Consider the following 6136-nt stretch of genomic DNA (forward strand, 5'->3'; position numbering starts at 1 on the left):
TTTAAATAAGGGCAAACTAAATTAAAACTATTAACTGATTTTTAATTGCATATTGATTATTTTTTAAATTAATTATTTCTTGATAAATTTAGTTTGATATTTGACAATTTAATATCAAATACATATATCTAATGCTGAGCAAAGAACAAAACCCAGTTTATTAGTTTCATTAGTATTTTAGTTTGGTTGTCTTTTGCCGTCTTACGCAAAAACCACTGTATACCTGATGTCGTGGGCGATATTCTAATAACACAACTATTGCAAAAAATTTTGGTTCCGGCGAGAGAAATTGCACTTTTTAAATTATATAAATTGTTATATATCTTGATAATTTTAAACCCTTATTATGATAAATAAACACATACATTTTATTTCTTTTACAGATAATATCATGGCTGAACCCAAGAAAAAATGTAGACAATATAGTATTGAATATTTGAACTATGGCTTTATTCAGTCGCCTACAAACAATACATTACCGATGTGCCTGATTTGCCAAAAAGTTTTATCAAATGAAGCTATGAAGCCTTCAAGACTACAAGAACATTTGACAAAAGTTCATGCTGATAAGAAAGATAAGGATTTATCTTATTTTCAAGCACTTAAAGAAAATTTTTTGAGACAGCCGACATTGGCAAAACTCTTTTCAATAGCATCCAAAGAAGATGACGATGGGTTGCGTGCTTCTTACAATATTTTGTTACTATTTGCTAAATCGGGAAAACCGCATACGATTGGTGAAGAACTAATTCTACCGGCTATAAGTGAGGTAATACGCACTATGCTACACAAGCCAGCGTCTGATATTACCAAGAAAATTTCTTTGAGCAATAATACAGTGCAAAGAAGAATTGATGAAATGGTTCAAGATGTTCAAGACTCATTATGTGAGTATTTAAAAACATCCCAGTTCTCTATACAGCTTGATAAGTCAACTTTGCCAGGAAATGAAGCCTTACTTTTAGCATACATGCGATTCATAAAAGAAGAAAAAATTTGCCAAGAATTATTATTTGCTAAAAATTTGCAAACTGATACTAAAGGAGAATTGATATTTCATGCATTGGAGGAGTTTTTTAAAGAAAAAGAAATCCCCCTGAGTAATATCTTGTCAGTTGCTACTGATGGTGCTCCAGCGATGATAGGGCGCTACAGGGGTTTTCTTGTATATTTTAAAAAAGCGGTTCCGAATGTATTCGCTGTACACTGTGTCATTCATCGTCAACATTTAGTTTCCAAAAATCTGAGTGAACACCTACATAGGTCATTACGTTATGTCATTAAAGCAATCAACAAAATCAGAAGCAATTCATTGAATGACAGATTGTTTGGACAACTTTGTATTGAAAACGATGAAGAATTCAATCGCTTGCTGCTTCATACAGAAGTTCGTTGGCTATCAAAAGGTGCCTGTTTGGATCGGTTTTATAAACTCTTTGACTCAGTGCTAGAGTTCCTAGAAAACAAAGATGATGCTTTACGAGCCAACTTGATTGATTCCAAAAATGACATAGCTTATTTGACAGACTTGTTTAATAAATTTAATGAAACAAATTTACAGCTCCAAGGCGATGAGCTGAATTTAATCAAAACAAAAACTGTTATTTCCGCGTTTGTGGCAAAACTTCTTCTGTACAAACGAAATTTAGGACGAGGAGAATTCAGCCAGTTTCCAAATTTATCAACAGTAGAAAAACATGATGAAGACTTGCTTACCTATTGTCAGCACTTGGAGGCTCTCCATTCTGACTTCAATCAACGATTTGAAGATATTCTTAAAATGAACATACCCGATTGGGTTTTGGACCCTTTTTCAAGTACAAACACAGAAGAATCTACAAAATTACAAGAAGAACTGATAGAAGTAACAACAAATGAGGAATTGAAATTTAAATTCAAAGATGTCTACCAACAGTTCTGGCTGCAAAAGCAGATACCTCCACTTTATCCTGGATTATGGGTTATAGTACAAAAGTTTTTAATTGCATTTCCTTCATCATATTTAGTGGAACGTGGGTTCAGTGCGGTCACAAATCTGTTAACTAAAAAAAGGAACCGACTGCAAATAGCTCATTGCGGTGATTTAAGAATGCTGCTGACAAAAATAGAGCCGAACGTTAATAAATTGATAGCAGCACCAGGTTCATCCTTCTCATTAGGATTATTTTTAATGTTATTCGTAATTTTTATTTTAATATTATCCTTCGTTGTCTTAATTTTCTGTGTGTAATGAGAATGTTACTATGGATGATTTTAATAAATAATTTTATAATTTCAAGCTTCAAAGTGTCTTATTTACAACATCTTTCTTTACTATATTGTAGGACGTAGGTAGAAATATAGATACATAAAAGAACGCAAATTTGTCACTGCATCTTTCTGTTTGTTCGCTTAAAGAAGGTAGATTTCCAGGGGGGCACGGAGTAATTTTTTTTCTGAAAAGGGGGCGGTCGGCCAAATAAGTTTGGGAACCTCTGGTCTAGATCCATCCTCTTTGGAACCCCCCATTCAGGTAGTTGAAGGCTGCTATCAAATCCCCCCTCATTCTTCTCTTCTGGATACTAAACAATCCCAGTTCCCTCAGCCTCTCCTCATAAGTCATGTGCTCGAGACCCCTGATCATTTTTGTTGCCCTCCGCTGGACTCTTTCCAATTTTTCCACATCCTTCTTGTAGGGTGGGGCCCAAAACTGGACACAGTACTCCAGATGAGGCCTCACCAATGCCAAATAGAGGGGAATGATCATGTCCCTCGATCTGCTGGCAATGCCCCTACTTATACAGCCCCAAATGCCGTTAGCCTTCTTGGCAACAAGGGCACACTGTTGTCTCATATCCAGCTTCTCGTCCACTGTAACCCCTATGTCCTTTTCTGCAGATCCTAGTTCCAGTCACTGCTGTCAGCCTACTAAAGCCCAAGTGTGGGACCCACAGCAGGGACCCTCGACCTGCGACCCTGTGCAAAGCACGTGTACCCCAAATGACAGCTCTGTAGGATTGACCATCCAGGACTGGCTTTCTGAGCTGTGTGAACTAATGCAACTCTCCCTCCTCTAACCTCTGATTCCATGTCCACGTGGAGCACTGCGGAGAGTGTACCTGGTGTAACCACATAGCAATGAAGGGGTTAACCTATGCATGTTTTTGTCATCAACCTTTCTTCCAGCCAACTAGAAAGCTTGGATTAACTAGTCTAAGATGTCACTTTCCATTAAGGCGAATGGGTCCCAAATAGCAGTGTAACACTGGTTTTCCCTTTGGGATTATGTGAGAGAGAGGTCTCTGATTCTGATCTGGTTTCTGGTGGGTTCTGAACCTGGCAAAGGGAAATGATTTTGCAGAACAAGGAAGATCACTAATGATGACTACTAGCAACCTCGGGAATATTAGCAGCATCAAAGAGACATTTTGCTCGGAGTGGAACTTTCTGGACCTCTAAAGAGGATCATGTGGGAATGTATTAAAAAAGCCTCGTTAAACTCACTTTCCGTTAGCTGCTCGGCCATCTGGAACTGGATCCGAGCTTTCTGGAGAAAGAATGGCCTGTTGACTCTTTCGATGCTCTCTGTTGTAACTGGATGCCTGCTCGGATTTTTGCTGAGGGTTTTGGAGCTGACAGACCTGGTAAGTGGCAGAAACATATTGTATGTGCAGAAAAATTGGGGTGGGATCACGGGGCGGGACTATTGCTATAAAACTTCTTTTGTGTAGAAATTAAACCTCACGCTATAAATTGTACAGAGAAAAACACCCGTTCATCTCACCCCTGCTCCCCAGCACAGCTCTAGCAGCATTAGCAGGCTCTCTTCGAACTAATGCTTATTTATTTTCACAAAACGTATTGATTGGCACAGCATGAAGGGTTAGCATAGGAATCCAAACGAAACTGCAGTTGCCAAACTAAAGGCCCTTTTGGTGAGGAGTCCTCCACGCAGTCTCAAGGTTTCTCCACTTCCTGATCTGCAGAAATCGTTCACTCACAGTGGGCCAAACCCTGCCCCTCACTCTGCCAGGGCGGTGTCCCTGGCAGAGGAACCAGCGCAGTTCCATTGCACAAGGAGGGGACAGAGCAAGCCAGCATGGTATGGAGCCCAGTTCTGCAAGGGCTCCTTGTTTGGCAATGTGCAGACAGGGGGAGGACCTGGGTGGGGAAGGGGAGACGCAGGGCTAGAGTACCCACTGCTGTCTGGCCTTTCCCTTGGAGAGGCTACAGCTGCCTTGGGGAATAGTTCTGCAGCATGGAGGGGGCAGGTTCATTTCACCACCCCCTCTCCACACATCTGCCCTGTTCCTGGTCCAGCTACTCAGGCTCACTGCTAGGTGCAGGATTTGCTCCACTGTGCAAATGAGCCAGGTTCTGTTGTCATAGTACTCAGCACGTGCATAGTGCTTGAGGAGTCCTCCCACCAGCTCTGGGAAGTGTGTCAATAAATAGTGAGCCCCATTAGAGAGAGCTGGCAACTGAGATGAAGAGATTTGCCCAAGGCCACACCACTAGTCAGTGGCAGAGGTGGGATTAGAATTTAGCAATTTCTGATACCTGCCCTCATGCTGCCTCTCGTCTATGAGCTTCTTGTAGAGGAATTAACTGAGCCAAAATGTAATTGACTAATCCGATCTTTCAGCATTTCCCAGGACCCTTGGGACCATGGACAAGGATGCAGTGCTAATGAATAACACAAAGTTAAAAATATGTGTTAGATTACATTGGTTCTCTTAGAATATGCAACAACTTCCTCCCGATTTTTGATGTAGGCATTATTTTAGCTGGCTCTGGTGCTAGGTAGTTGAGAGGTGCTGTGGTTTGGTTATTACCTCTCAGAGCTCTGCTCATTCTGGAACAACCTCATTTAATCTGGCAGGATTTAGAAATGTCTGTCACTTCAATTATGTCTCCCAGCATGCTGCCCAGAGCAGAGATAAGCTGGTTACTTAAGTGAAGCAAGCGCCAAGCCTGGTGATTCTCAGTGACACCCCGTCTGCCACGCCTGCCGAGCGAGTCTCCCTGCCTGCTGAGCATCTGTGCCCAATGACCCACTGAGGTTCAGGTTGCTGTGTTCCCGTGCCCAATGAGCCCACGTGCCCTGGAGCTAGGGCCCTACCAAATTCACATTCTATTTTGGACAATTTCATAGTCATGGGATTTAAAAAATCATAAATTTCATGATTTCAACTATTTAAACCTGAAATTTCACGGTGTTGTAATTGTACGGGCCTCGACCCAAAAAGGAGTTGTGGGGTGCTCACAAGATTATTGTGAGGGGATTGCAGTACTGCTACCATCAGAGGTGATGCAAGGGAGGGGTAGGAATGGTCACATGCCCCTCCCCAGATGCCATAGTGGGCGGGGAGTTACAGCTGTGCTCAGGGCCTCAGGTCAGAAGGAGAGTACCTTGCCTGTGCTCTGTGGCTGCTGGCCCTGCCCTGGTTATGGGGCAAATTGGGAGGGAGCAGGGAGGAAGGGGGGGCTGCCGGGAACACTGGGGATGATCGTGGGGATCATGGGGAGGAATGGGGGCAGGGCTGGGAGTCTGGGGTGGAGGGTGGTCTCAGTAAGGAAACAGCCATGTGGCCTGTATGGATGGGCATCTGTTGTTTTTTTTAAAGAAGGAAACAAAGAGAAGGGCTGAGCACCTCTCTGGCTTGTAGGGAAAGAGTTGGGCAGAGTCTGTGTATGTCGTGGTAGCTTGGGGCGAATGCTCGCTCACTCACCCCATTGCCCTCCAGAATCCCAGGTCAGAATTCAAATACCCTGGATTTCCTCCCTCACATGATGACTCTTGTCTGCAGACAAGTGAACTTCACGTTGCTAAGGCCCCTATTATTGGGGGTGACAAGAGCAGCTCAAGGCCATGGGCCAGTTCTCTGGGCTGGGGTGTGTCAGGGCATCCAGCGCACCGGGCCAGTAAAAGTTCTGCAGCAGCCTCTGCCTGGTGCGCTGGATGCCCTGATGCCCGGAGTGGGGACTATCGTAGGCCAAGTACAACAGTCTGCGGCAGTACCTCTGGGGGACCACTAACTGCCTCCTGGCTTTCCAAGGTTCAGTTTGCCCCGAACCAGTCCAGTCCCGGTACGGGAATCCTTTGTCCCACAGGAATCTCTCCCGGCGGTCCTCCCCCTGGGATCCTGCACCGCTG

At 43.6% G+C, this 6136-nt stretch overlaps 1 protein-coding gene across 1 annotated transcript in view; it reads left to right on the forward strand.

Moving 5' to 3' along the window:
* Window positions 1–2276, forward strand: part of PRAM1 (PML-RARA regulated adaptor molecule 1) — a 40936-nt gene extending 38660 nt beyond the window's left edge. Inside the window, exon 11 of the transcript XR_010594905.1 lies at window positions 384–2276. The gene's annotated coding sequence lies outside the window, so the exon portion shown is untranslated. The remainder of the gene's footprint in view (window positions 1–383) is intronic.
* The last annotated feature ends 3860 nt before the right edge of the window (window positions 2277–6136 follow it).

Source organism: Chrysemys picta, chromosome 25, assembly GCF_011386835.1.
Source record: "Chrysemys picta bellii isolate R12L10 chromosome 25, ASM1138683v2, whole genome shotgun sequence".
Lineage (NCBI taxonomy): Eukaryota > Metazoa > Chordata > Testudines > Emydidae > Chrysemys > Chrysemys picta.